This window comes from Pipistrellus kuhlii, unplaced genomic scaffold (assembly GCF_014108245.1).
Source record: "Pipistrellus kuhlii isolate mPipKuh1 unplaced genomic scaffold, mPipKuh1.p scaffold_m20_p_14, whole genome shotgun sequence".
In the NCBI taxonomy this organism is placed as follows: Eukaryota; Metazoa; Chordata; class Mammalia; order Chiroptera; family Vespertilionidae; genus Pipistrellus; species Pipistrellus kuhlii.
The window spans coordinates 46,152,398-46,167,023 of NW_023425449.1; the positions used below are offsets into that span (position 1 = coordinate 46,152,398).

At 44.3% G+C, this 14,626-nt stretch overlaps 1 long non-coding RNA gene across 1 annotated transcript; it reads left to right on the forward strand.

Annotated features, from left to right (window-relative positions):
- Nucleotides 1–101: 101 nt before the first annotated feature.
- LOC123652322 lies at nucleotides 102–13,238 on the forward strand. Its single transcript, XR_006741600.1, has 3 exons — nucleotides 102–247; nucleotides 2,142–2,231; nucleotides 13,108–13,238. It is a non-coding gene; the product is annotated as an uncharacterized LOC123652322 (long non-coding RNA).
- Nucleotides 13,239–14,626: the final 1,388 nt, after the last annotated feature.

Consider the following 14,626-nt stretch of genomic DNA (forward strand, 5'->3'; position numbering starts at 1 on the left):
CTGGTGGTCCCTCCAGGGCCCAGCCTCGCGGCCAGACGGGAGAGGCGTGCACAGCCCTCGGCCCGGCGCCGCGGGCGGCCCCGGGAGCCACTTGCCTCCCGGGGCCTCTTTGGGGAGGGGGTTGGGCTGCTTGATTTAAAAGCAGACGCGGGAGAAACAGCACGGAGGAGCAGTGACCCTTGGAAAGCACATGTTGCTCCGCAGGTGGCTCAGTCGGTGGGGTTCTGGTTGGTGGCAGCATCAAAAGGTTGCGGGTCTGCCCTGGCCAACGTGGGTGGGTGGAGGGTCCGCTGAGCACCGAAGGGTTGCGGGTTCGGTTCCTAGTCTAGGGCACGAACCTGGGTTGCAGGTTAGCTCCTTGCCCCAGGTTGTGGTGCATTTGGGAGGCAACCGGTGATGTTTCTCCCTCCTTCCCTTCCACTCTCTCTCTGAAAAGCAATGGAAAAAATATCCTCAGGTGAGAATTTTAAAAAAGAGTTGCAGTTCTGGCTGGTGTGGTTCAGTGGTTGAGTGATCCATGAACCTTGAGGTCACCCTTTGATTCCTGGTCAGGGCACATGTGAGGGTTGCAAGCTTGATCCCCAGTAGGGGGTGTGTAGGAGGTAGCCAATAAATGTTTCTCTCTCATTGTTTCTATCTCCCTCTCCCTCTCTAAAAAAAAAAAAAAGTAAATAAATAAAGGTACATTTAAAAATTTTTTAAGTTAAAAATAAAAGGGTTGCTGGTTTCACCCCAGGTTGGAGCTCCTAAGGGAGGCAGCAGGTGTATGTTTCTCTCTCAAATCAACCAAAACCTATCCTCAGATGAGGATTAAAGAATAAGTAAACATCCCTGGCTGTTGAGACTCTGCACCAAAAGGTTGCCAGTTTGATTCCCAGTGGGGCACATGGGACACATGTAAAAGCAGTGATGTTCTGCTCTCACATCGATGTTTTTCTCTCTTCCCTTCTCCCTTTCTCTCACTCTAATTAAAATTAGAAAAGCACATGTACTTCTGCAAGGGCTTGGGTCCCTGGCCTGCGTCTCTCAGTGGAGAAGTGGGGACTTCATCCCTAACAACTTGACCTGTTCACTGTGCTTTTCCTGCTAGCCCCACACCCGACTCCCCCCAGCTTCTTCTAAATACCCACAGTTGAAGGTGGTATTTAGGGTGACAACTTCCACCATTTGGTGACTTACTCAGTGTTTCTCCGTCTCTCCCATGTATACAGGAGGTGTATATGTTATGAAATGTTAATTTATCTGCTTGCCAATCTGTCTCAGGCTAATTTGGTTGTTAGCCTGGCCAAAGCAGCTGAGGAAAGAAGAAGACTCCCTAACAGTTGCCACTCATTTCTCTGTCTCCTTGCCTGCAAAGACCACTGGGAAGCTCTAGTTGCATAACTACAAGAGAAAAGGAGAGAATAATAGTCAAGAAACAAAAAATATATGACAGGGTCAGTCCTATAGAATCGATGGAGGTTTCAACATAGAAAAGAAGTGCCAGAAAATGAAAATAGAGAAAATGATTGAATGAAACCTACAAGAAAAATTTTAGAACTAAAGGGACACAAGTATAATAAAATATTTGCCTAATATGCAAATCAACCCAACAGCAGAATGACTAGTTGCTATGATGCTCACTGACCACCAGGGGGCAGACGCTCAACACAGGAGCTGCCCCTAGCTCGCAGGCCCCAGGCCAACCAAGGCGGGTGCCAGCAGGGCCCCTCTCCCCCATCATTCTGCCAGTTACCCCTCAATCAGCCCTGATCACTGGCCAGGCCTAGGGACCCTACCTGTGTACAAATTTCATGCACCAGGCCTCTAGTAATTGTATAAGACCTGAGTTCTGAGCAGGAAAAAGAAACAAGTCTACGTATAGGCATATCATGAACTTTAAGGATGGCAAGAATAAAGAGAAGATTCTGAAAGCTTCCAGAGATCAAATATAGATCCTCCACCAAGGAATGGGAATCGGCTGGCAATTGGCTCCTCACCAGGACTGGATATTAGGAGATAAATAACGCCCAGGAAGTTCCACGGGGAAATCACTGAACTTGAGGTTCTGTACCGAGCAAAGCGATTGATAAAATACAGGGCACAATGAAAAAGGAAATTAAACTGAGAAAGCTTTGTCTCCCAAATACTCTTTTTTTTAGGATGTTACTTGAGAAAACAAGGAAATTATTCAAGAAATTGGAACAGGTTGGCTCTATGAACAGTGGAACTAACTCAGAAAAGCCATGAAGGTAAGTCCCAGGATGACATCTGTATAGCAGGCCTGAGAACCACCCATCCAAACTGAAAAGTGACCACAGGGTTGTAAGAGAACTTCTTGTAGAAAAAGAGTCTGTAGATGTAATCAGATCCTGTAAGTGTGGGAAGATCTTATTCTTATGATGTTACAAAATTCAAGACAAAAGTGAAAGGGTTGTTGGGAGTCCAGTAGGGTGGGGGCATCAGACAAAAAGTATATAAAAACCGAGTAGTATAGGCAGAGAAAAAAACAAAGAGAAGATCCAAATAATCAAAATCAGAATTGAAAGAGATGAAGTAATAACCAACCCCTCAGAAACACAAAGGATTATATAAAAAAAAAAAATCAACAAAAACTATGAACAACTCTATTCCAACAAATTGGACAACCTATATGAAATGGACATGTTCCTAGAAAAATACAATCTTCCAAGACACAAATCAGGAAAAATCAGAAAACCTGAATAAGCAAATAACTACTGGTGAAACTGAAGTAGTAATCAACTTTCAGCAAAGGCCCTGGTTCAGACAGCTCCACTGGGGAGTTTATCAAACATTCAAAGCAGCAACACCAATCCTCCTCAGACTGCTCCAAAAAACTCAAGAGGAAGGCACTCCTCCAAGCTCTATCAAGCCAGCATCACCCTAATCCCAAAATGAGATAAGTACTACAAAAACAGAAGATCACCGGTATAGCAGTATGATATCCTGATGAACATAGATGCTCGAATCCTCAACAAAATATTAGCAAATCAAATCCAGCAATACATTAAAAAGATTATACACCATGGCCATGTGGGATTTATTTAAGGCTGGTACAGTATCAACAAATCATAAATGTGATACATCATAAACAAATTGAAAGAAAAACCACATAATCATATCAATTGGCACAGAAAAAGCATTTGACAAAATCCAACACTCTTTTTTGATAAAAACTCTCAGCCAAGTTGGAATAAAGGGATCATACTTTAACATAATAAAAGCCTTATATGAAAAACCTATAGCCAATATCATACTCTATGGGCAAAAACTAAAGTCATTTCCCCTAAGAACAAGAACAAAACAAGGATGCCCACTTTCACCAGTCCTGTTTGACATAGTATTAGAATAAGGTGATGTTTACTTTTTTAAAATGCCGCGGGACACGGGACAAATTGTTAAAAATCGGGACTGTCCCACCAAAAGCAGGATGTCTGGTCATCTTATATTAGAAGTGCTAGCCATAACAATCAGAGAAGAAATAAAAGGTATCCAAATTGGAAAAGAAGAAGTAAAACTCATTATTCACAGATGACATGATATTATACATAAAAACCATAAAGACCCCACCAAAAAAATTACTAGTTTAATAAGTGAATTTGGCAATGTAGCAGGATACAAAATTAACATCCAGAAATATATGGCATTTTTATACACCAATAATGAACTCACAGAGAAACTGGAAAAAAAAAAAAAAAAAACCATTGCAACAACAAAAAAAATTAAGATACTTAGGAATAAACTTAACTAAGGAGGTAAAATACCTGTACACAGAAAACTACAGGGTGTTGAAAAAAGAGATAGAGGAAGATATAACCAAGTGGAAGAATATACCATGTTCATAAATTGGTAGAACCAACATAAAAAAAGTCATCAGTATTTGTGTTAGGATGGTTTGGACTTTGCTTTGGTATTCAGTATATTGAATCTTTACATTTCCTTTTCAAAATTACACATAAATTTTCTAAAAATACATACTCTTTACTTTTTAGTTAATATTATTTTTATTTCATGAAAATCATAGCCCCATATTGTATAGGAGAATTTTAACTGCTGGATTTTCCTGCTATTACACATTGCAGGTGGTTTACTGATTTACATACCCTCTAAGTAGGAAAATATTTGTCAGAGTGTTTAATATGTGTCTTTCCTTTCCAATCTTCAGTTGATCACAAAGAGCAATTCTTGCAGAAACTTAGACAATAACATTTCAGCTCTAAAGCACCCTTGCAAATTGATTTGTTCAGCAGCCGTTTTACTTCCAAGCATCTGACCACGGCGACAGAGGACTAGCAAAATGGGTTCTCCCAGAAGCACCACCTGCCTGGTCTTGAGAATCCACGAATGATACAGACTCATTCCACATACTTGCCTTTCACTTTTCTATGACATTTTCATCACCACCTTCCCTGTTTACCCCCTAAGTTACAAAAATAGTAACCAGGTATTTAGACAATCCTGATTTCAAATCTATTCTTTTATCCTCATAAGTACATTCATCTCATTTCGTGGTCTGGAAATTCCAAATCCGTAAATCATCCAAAGGGAAAGGGACGTGAGGTTTGCTCCAGAATCTGGGTGCTCATTACCTATCCTGGGTTTGGGGAACAAGAATGATCAGAATGTCAGCAACATTCATCTCCAAAGAAAGGGACAGAAACATATTCTAAAGTTTAAGAAAACTTTTCTTTTATTCACACTCTGTATTAGTCACACTGATGCTTCCCATAGTATGTGAATTAGCTATACAACAGCTACATGCATTCGGTTAAGAAAAGTAAGTTGGTGTCAGTGTGGTGTCAGAATATGGAATCACATGGCTGTTTTCTCACCTCTGGTTAGGTGATATCAGGAGGTCATTTACATTCTCCAAAGCTTGGTCCACCGGATTATAAAGTGGATAAAGTGATATTTAGCAGAGGCATCACTACTTTGCATCAATAAAAGCTTGATAAAACATTAGTTGATATTCTTGTGATATTCCACCTCTGATGTAGAAGTTCCACAGGGTATAGTTCTTCCTGGCTTTGCAAGATTCTTACAAAACAGACACCTGCCTTGTGAGATAAAAGTTTTCAAACTGGTTTTGCCAGGACAGTGCTTGGGATACTGTGTGCTGTCGTAGCTGCAGACATCATCAGTCAGAAACTTCTGGAAGTGGTCAGGGCACTGTCTGCACTGCAGATGCAGGTGAGCTGAGGCTCTGTCTCCCATAATCCAACATGCATTGTTGCCTTTAGATCTGTAATATAGCCCCTGCCTAGTTAACCTTTTAGACATTGAGCTTCCAGTATAGATTTTAATAGCTGTCAGTAGAAATAAAATCATATTGTGCAGTTTTCTTTGCAATAAGTACTGCCATTATACAAACTTCCAGAATAGTTTTCTTTCCACCTTAATTGTGCTTACCTTCAATGGGAATACAAGCTCTTCCCAGATGTCCCAGCAGCAGAACGAAAAGAACAGCCTTGAACATGATGCTGCTGAGTAAACAATGTATTTGGTTCATAACTAGCATCAAAAACCTCTCATCTCATTAGTTAAGCCACTTGAAGCCAGACCTTACTCAAATCAAATCATTCCCTGTGGGAACCCTTAACACGACCCGCGTGATTAGGGCGCACTCAGGGTCCGGTTTCTGGAGGAGGCCGCACACTAAAATGAAGAGAGAGACTAGAAAAGAGTTAACTTGGGACAAATGGGGGGCCAGGCGGGAGTCAACCTCTAGTGGGAAGACTCTCTTGGCTCTGGCCTTGCTATCCCTTTTATTGAGGCTGCTATGGGGATGCACCCATTACCCTTAAGCAGCTTTGGGAAACACCCATAGCCCTTAGGCAGGTAATAAGTGGATTATCATATCAGTAAGGATTTATATGATTACAAGATGGGGAAGTTGCCTCAGTTACTATTGTCTCAATTAGATAGGGTGTGGTTGGCTCTGACCTTTCAGAGCTTCAAGGTTGACCAGCCTCTTTCTATTAGTGAGACAATGATTGGTTTCCGGCAATTCCCAGTAGAAAATATTTGATAAGGGGAACTATTTGTTTTGCAAAATAGTTTTAAAATCTTATTAGGTGTCCATTGACATTGACTCTGGATTCACGTGAATCCCCTTTAATTTCAAAGGGTTTCATAGCTGCCCCTCCCTGCAAAAAGATAAAAAGATTAAGAAAAGGTCCCATCTGAACTGGGGCCCTGCCTGATTTGAAAGTGGGCCTTCCCAGTCAGCAGAACCAAGGCCAGTTATCTGGAACGATGCTGGCAGTGTGGGCAGCCTGAACCGAGGTCTGGCCGACTTCGGAGTCTGAGTGTAACACCAACAAAGAAACAAGTGGGCGTCCCACTCCCAGATGGAACCGGGTGACCTTGTGGTCTATTCCAACTGTGAGAAAGTTACTCGCAGCTCAACTGTTAGGAAGCAAGGAAGGGTTCTACTTTGTGAAAACTACCTGAGGGTGGTTGTTGTTGTTTTTCAGGACTTTTTAAAAATAGTAGATAATTCTGTGTATTCAAAAATTAGTCTTTTTGTTGAGGTGCTCTGTTAAGTACCAGAAGTATGAAAAGGAGTAAAACTTTCCTCAAGGAATGTATAGTTCAGTCAATGTACAGACACAGGGTGGACAAGAGTAGGGTTACAGTTGTGAGTACATGAAATAGTTTGTGTGTTATTACTTATTACTAGGGCTCAGTGCACAAAATTTGTGCACGGGGACAGGTGAGGGTTTGTCCCTCAGGCCAGCCTGCACCCTCTCCAATCTGGGACCCCTTGAGGGCAGTCGGACATCCCTCTCACAATCCAGGCCTACTGGCTCCCAACTGCTCGGCTGCCTGCCTTCCTGATTGCCCCTAACCTCTTCTGCCTACCAGCCTGATCACTTCCTAACCACTCCCATGCCAGCCTGATTGATGTCTAACTGCTCCCCTGCCAGCCCGTTTGCCCCCAACTTCCCTCCTCTGCCAGCCTGGTTGTCCCTAACTGCTCTCCCCTGCAGAGTTGATTGCCTTTAACTGCCTCCCCTTGCAGGCCTGGTCCTTCCCAACTGCCTTCTCCTGCTGGCCATCTTGTGTCCACCTGGTGGCAGAATCTTTGACCACATGGGGACAGCATATTGTGTGTTGGAGTGATGGTCAATCTGCATATTACTCTTTTATTAGACGGGATAGAGGCCTGGTGCATGGGTAGGACCAGCTGGTTTGCCCTGAAGGGTGTCCCAGATCAGGGTGGGGGTTCCTTTGGGGTGTGGGGAGGCCTGAGCGAGGGGCCTGTGGTGGTTTGCAGGCCCCCCAGTGACCCAAGCCAAGGCCCTGGTATCTGGAATTTATTTACCTTCTATAATTAAAACTTTGTAGCCTGAAGTGGTGCTAAAGCTCCTGTTCGCACCATGGTGACAGCCATTTCTGTTTGGATTTGTTTACCTTCTATAATTGAAACTTTGTAGCCTTGAGTGGAGCCTTAGGCCGGCAAGGGCAGACGGAAAGCTTGGCTTCCTCCATTGCCGGGAAAATGCCTCCATCCTGCTCTTTGTGGCTGTAGCCACTCTTGGTTTATTTGCATACTCACACTGATTGGCTTGTGGGTGTGGCTTGTGGGCGTGGCTTGCAGAGCAGAGTGATGGTTAATTTGCATATTACTCTTTTCTTATGTAGGATTGTATTTTTCATACAAACAATGCTAAAACTACTTTGCCCCATCCTGTATTTTATGCATGAAATAAATGCAGTTTCTGAACACCATGGGGCCTTCCTCAGTGATCTGGCCACCTCAATCATCTGTCTTGTCTGTCAAATGAAGGCAGTACCAATCCCTCCTCCCTTAACATGTTATTGAGAGGATGAAATTATATATCAGCAAGTATTTTAAACACATCTTTTACTGAAGTGTTGTACCTGTGATCTCCCTGAATTGCATCACCCAAGGGTAGGGGTCCTTGACAAAGAACAGACCTGCTAGCATGTCAGAGTAGGATCTACATTGTAATGGCAGCTCTCAAAGGATTTTTATGCACATTGAATTTGAGAAGTTTTGCTTTTTTCAAATGTTAACATAAAAAAAAAACACATTGCAACTTGTAAAGAATTTTTGTGAGTTTATTGGAGCCAAACTGTCAACATATGCCAGGAAACAGAATCTCAACAAATTGAGATATTGCCCTGGAGAATGGTGGGTTACATTTGTATTTATTTATTTATTTTTTTATTATTTAATTTATTTAATAAATCTTTATTGTTCAGATTATTACAGTTGTTCCTCTTTTCTCCTCCATAGCTCCCTTCCACCTGGTTCCCATCCCACCCTCTTCCCTTACTCCCCCCCCACTGTCTTCATCCATAGGTGTACGATTTTTGTCCAGCCTCTTCCCACCCCCCCTACACACACACCCTTTCCCCCTGAGAGTTGTCAGTCCACTCCCTTTCTATGCCCCTGGTTCTATTATATTCACCAGTTTATTCTGTACATCAGATTTTTAATTCACTTGATTTTTATTTATTTATTTTAAATATATTTTATTGATTTTTTACAGAGAGGAAGGGAGAGAGATAGAGAGCTAGAAACATTGATGAGAGAGAAATATCAACCAGCTGCCTCTTGCACACCTCCTACCAGAGATGTGCCCACAACCAATGTACATGCCCTTGACCAGAATCAAACCCGAGACCTTTCAGTCCACAGACCGACACTCTACCACTGAGCCAAACTGGTTTTGGCAATTCACTTGATTTTTAGATTCACTTGTTGATAGATATGTATTTGTTGTTCATAATTTTTATCTTTACCTTTTTCTTCTTCTTCCTATTCTTAGAGAATACCTTTCAGCATTTCTTATCTGTGAAGCTCTTTAGCTGACCTTTGATTCTGAATGTCAGCTTGGCTGGGTAGAGTACACTTGGTTGTAGGTTCTTGCTATTCATCACTTTTGATATTTCTTGCCACTCCCTCTGATCTGCATAGTTTCTGTTGAGAAATCAGTTGACAATAGTATGGGTGCTCCCTTGTAAGTAACTAACTGTTTTTCTATTGCTGCTTTTAATATTCTCTCTTTGTCTTTTGCTCTTGGCATTTTAATTATGACATGTCTTGGTGTGGTCCTCTTTGGATTCCTTTTGTTTGGGGTTCTGTGTGCTTCTTGGACTTGTAAGTCTATTTCTTTCACCAGGTGGGGGAAGTTTTCTCATATTATTTCTTCAAATAAGTTTTCAGTGTCTTGCTCTCTCTCTTCTTCTGACACCCCCATAATTCTGAAGTTGGTACTTTTGAAGTTGTCCCTATCTTCAAATTTTTGGATTCTTTTTTCTTTTAACTTTTCCAGTTGAGTGATTTTTGCTTCTTTGTATTTCAAATCTTTGACTTGATTCTTGCATTCCTCTAGTTTGCTGTTGGGTGTCTGTATAATATTTTTTATTTCAGTCAGTGTATGTTTAATTTTTAGTTGTTCCTTTTCCATATCTTTGAGGGTCTCGCTCATATCCTTGAGGGTCTGGCTAAATTTATTGGCCTTTTCTAGGAAATTCTTGAAAAACCTTATAACCGTGGTTTTGAACTCTATCTCCAGTTGTTTGTTTTCCTCCATTTCTTTCTTTTGTGATCTGTTTCTTTGTCTCTGCATTTTCACTGCTTCCCTGAGTTGGTAAAGGAGCTTTGTGTGCTAGGTGTCCTATGTGGGCCAGTGGCTCGGCCTCCCCAGTTACCTGAGGTGGACACTCTTGGTGCACTTCTTTGTGGACTCTGTGTACAGCCTTGTTGTAGTTAAGTCTTGATTGTTAGTGGGAGGAGTTGATCTCCAGGTCAATTGGGTGTGAGGATCAGCTGTGTCTATGCTGGGAGACAGCCTTATTCGAATAGAGTTGCAAAATTGCAAAAGCCTCTGTGCTCAGCTTGGATGGGGTGGGCTTTCAGGGTGGAGCCTACGGCCTTGGCTTCCCATCAGCCCTGCCCTATGAGGTTCCTGGGTCTCAGTGTCCCTCAGTGTTCCTCAGAACTCACTGCAAGCACCTATGAGATAAAGGCACCCTCAAGTTTTGACCACTGCCAGACAGTCTAGTCTTTCCCCTATTGAATCTGGATTCCCAGATTCTTGCCTGGAACTGGGGTTCAGTGCAGTTGGAACTAGGGTTCGCACAGTCCAGAGCTTTTGTCTCCTTCCTGCTAGGGCAATCCAGTAGCACAGTCAACAGTCCATTCTCTGCGTGCATTCACGTGCATGCCTCCAGAGCTCTGCCTTTCACTGCTCCCCTGAGTTTCTGCTGTAAAACCCAGATTCCAACTATATAAGCCTGTGTCCCCAGAACTGGGGTTCAATGCAGTTGGAACTAGGGTTCAGCACAGTTGGGAGCTTTTATCTCCTTCATGCTATAGAACTCCAGCCAGGCCCTCAGCCACCCTGTCCTCTCGGCTCCGTCCTCTCTGCACGCGCACATGCTCATGTCTCCATACCTCAAGCTTTTACAGTTCCTCTGATTTTCCTTGTTATTTCCTCTTTCCTTCTAGTTATAGAATTTCCAGTCAGTCAGCTTTTCTATGGTTCTGGATGATGTCCATTTTGTCTTTTAGTTGTATTTTTGAAATTGTTGTGCTAGGCTGCAGTTTAGGTGTTTACCTATGCTGCCATCTTGGTTTCTCCCTCTACATTTATATTTATACATTGCAATCAAAGGAGGGACATAGGTGAGTTACATGAAATTCATTGGTGATAGATTAAGAAAGTGTGATAAAGCAAAGTGGTGGAGGGGTGGTGAGGAAGAAAAAATGGAGGAGGGACCCCTAGGATTGGCTAAAAAGTAAAATGATGGACACATACTTAGGGGGTGCAGGAACAATTAACATGATAATGAAGGAATTTGTGGTATCTGTCCTGGTGCCCGGCACATTTGGTTGTGCCCCAGGGGCTCCAGAAAAAGGGAAGTTACAAGTTACTCAGACATTTCAAGGATATGTTATCATAGATTCAAAAAGACAGATAGGCTCAGTTAAGATAAAGGTTGACCATGTCAGTGAAAATACCAGCCTAGGAGGTAACTGCCTACCATAACTGCATTTAGTTAAAGTTTAACTTCAGACCATCCTTTGTGGTGACTTTAGGTCTGAGTTTGCAAGACGGCCATGCAGGGCTCCCCTGAGCTGTCAGGTCAGCATGTGGCCCCTGTCGTCCACACAAACATGTTCTACATGGACAGGGATCTTTTTCAGAACTAAAATTGGGAACAGTAACCTGACCAAGGTACTTGATATGTGGTGGATAAAGGACCTCAATCTAATTATTTAAAAATCTAGTTCTTTTTCCATAGCATCAAGTTGTTTCTTATGTGGGAGGATTATATTATCAACTGATGCTGCCCCAGCCCAGGGACAGCAGGAATCCCCATTTTGGATGTGGTGAAGAAGGAAGCTTCCCTCAGTGCAAACAGCTCAGCTCTGGCTCCAGGCCAGAACACTCTTCAGTAGAAAAGGCAACTCCCAGAACCACAGGAGAGCCAGCTTATGTGAACAGAAGTCCCCACCCTTGGTTCCTGATTGGTCTGCCCTCATGCAAATGAGAACTCCAAATCCTCACATTTTGATTGGTTTAAAGGGACTGTGATGATTGGTTAGAATCAAACCACTCTGATTGGTCAGAGCTGCAAGTTCCAATTAGATGGAGAAAGCCTCAGTCCTATTGGTTGAAATTGGACTCCCGGAACTCCTTTATAAGGGCCTCTCAGATGGCAGAACACAGGCAGGTGGTTGAGGGCAGAGGCAGGTAGCTTAGTGCAGTTTGTGTGAGAGGGCCTTGTGCAGAAATGCTGCTAGGCTGGATTTTGGAAGGCATCAGGGAAGGGGATTTGTGTTTTGTTTTGTTTTTAACTTAAATTTAGTCTAGTTAGCCACTAAGAGCTCTTCTTCATAGGTGTCTTATTTCTGAGGGCCCATAGTATATATAAAAAGTTTTACTACTTTCCTTAGTGGGAGACACTAACTATTGTGAAAATAGCCAGGAGGGGACAGACAGTTGAGGTGAAGGGAAATCTCCTACAGCTGGCCATTGGCCCGTGCTCCTGCCTCTACTTCCAGCCTGTGTTGTTTTAAGGCACTAAGACTGTGGTCATCTGTGATGTTCATGTTCAGATTCAATGACTTTCCTGAGAACAAGCAAAAATACTTTTACCTTCAGCCGAAGGGCAGAAGCATACAACAGTACGACGTTCTCAGCAGCAAGCGGACGGGAGAAGTCGGGAGGGTTTCTCTAGCGGAATCAGAGCCATCTGAGAGCTGAGCTCGCCTTCACAGAGCCGTGTCCTGCGTGACTCCGGTGGCACTGCCAGCTCTTGCCTGGAGACACAGAAAGGAAGGCTTGGGCCTCTATGCTTCATTACTCCACTAGAAATCAAGCTTGTGAAAAGAAGTGTGATGTTAATCTTTGTTTCACTCTTATTTGCAAGGCTCATTCAATCCAGTCCCTATGAGGTCTAGAATTGTTTTATTTTTGTTCAGAATCATTTAGCTGCAAGACTTGGTAAACGTTTACTGTCTTCTAATGGTCTCATTTAATCTTTTTTTAGAATAGTTTGAGTCTTGCCAGAACCGGTTTGGCTCAGTGGATAGAGGACTGAAAGGTTCGATTCCGGTCAAGGGCATGTACCTTGGTTGTGGGCACATCCCCAGTAGGAGGTGTGCAGAAGGCAGCTGATCAATGTTTCTACTTTCTATCCCTCTTCCTTCCTCTCTGTAAAAAATCAATAAAATATATTTAAAAAAAAGAAAAGAAAAGAAAAGAATAGCTTGAGTCCAAGTTCAGTGGCTTTTGGCCATAAATGGTGGTGACAAAGTAGAAGTCTCCCTTGTCTTAACAAACGCATCATCCATCCCAGGAGGGGCGCTCAGGAGCAGTTCCCACAATAACCCCCAGACTTGAAGGGAGCTTGTCGCTGTGGCCCGAACTGGCACAGTGCACGCCTGCTGCCCTCCCCCATCCGTTTTACTTTGGACCTTTGCAAAGAGCGGACCAACTCAGGGACATTCAAGGTGCATGTCTGTCCCTTTGACAGCGGTGCACCAGACACAGGGCGTTTATTTTGCCCCAGTACTGTGAAAAGCATGAGAGCTAGGGCTTCCACCCACTTTCCTTTTCTTAGGAAAATACCGGTGTTGGCTTGTTGGGACGCCCACACACACTGCACTGCGGGTGCCAGCTGGTGATGCGGTGACCTGCTGGAGGCCAGCTGGACTCAGAAGACAACACGTGGCAGCAGTGGAGGCCCTGTACACACTTGGCAATTCGATTCAGTGGATTTAATTTCATTAAACTCCATTATTTTCCATCCCACTTAATTTCATACAGCAGCATTTCTTGAGTCGGAACTTTTGTTAAAGAAGCATTCAGTAAAACTGATTTGAGTTGAGTGTGGGAGGCAGATGGGGAGGAGCGCGTGGGTGGACAGGGGGTGTAGCTACAGCCTGTGCCCAACTCTTGGTCAGTTATTTTAAAAAGTTTTCTTCTCATTAGGAAGGGTGAACTAGAAAAAATAAGGTAGGAAGCCCCACACCAATACTTTAAACACAATTAGAACACATCCTTCTCATGACAATGGAGTGTTTTCATCACTAACATCTACATGTCCTCATGCTGACCCAGGGCAGCCTCCTCTGGGTCAGACACTGCAGACAAGGAGACGGAAGCTAGTGCCGCACCGGCGGAAAGCAGCTGTGCCCACGCACGCCACCCCACGGCATCGCGCTGCGTGCTGACAGCGTGCTCCTTCCACAGCCGCGGCGCTCACAGCCTGCGGGCGCAGTGCTCGCCCACCACGCAGAGCGGCGTCCTCACGGGAGCGAGGGGCGCTCGGCCTGGCGGCCCTCGCACGCTCGGGATAAGCGGCCATGTGTTCGCATAGCATCTGTTTCTGTAAACGCTGCAGAAATGAGCTCCTGTAAGTTTGTTTTTATTAAAGAAGCCCTCCCAGAGTTAAGGAGCTTTAGGTCTCACACATCCCACGGGGCCTGATGGCGTGTCCTTTCCTTCCCATCCCGTCATCACACAAACACCGCGGAGGTTGTTACGGGCGCACGTGGGCACAGGGCCAGGGAGGCGGGCAGAGGAGGCAGGACGGGCCTCTGTGAGCCGCGCTGGGTGTGGGGGGGGGGGGCGGGAGGCGTGGGGGGCAGGACACGGAGCGGGAGGACTCGAAAGGGGAAGTCAGGGAGAATCAGAAAGGAGGGCCGTTAGTGTGTGTGGAGAAGAGGGCATTTGTGCTAAGACAGCCTGTTTTTTCCAAGATCATTTATCCATTCTTTTCATTAGACATAACTTTAAAAATATGTTTTTATTGACTTCAGAGAGGAACCAAGAGGGAGAGAGAAACATCAAAGATGAGAGAGAGTCATGAATGGGCTGCCTCCTGCAAGCCCCCACCGGGATGGAGCCCACAGCCTGGGCACGTGCCCTGACTGGGATTGAAGGTGACCTCCTGAGCCACGGGGGCCAGACATAGCTGTTTAACCGGGCCCGCCCCAAGCACAGCGTGCGTGAATAAAGGCATGCTTTCATGTGTCCGAGCTCCCGCGGTTCACCGCTCCTCCAGGTCTGTGTCCTGGCTCCCCCTCCTCCCGCCCCTCTGGGTGCCGCCTGCCCTCCTGCCGGCCGGAGCGGCGGTG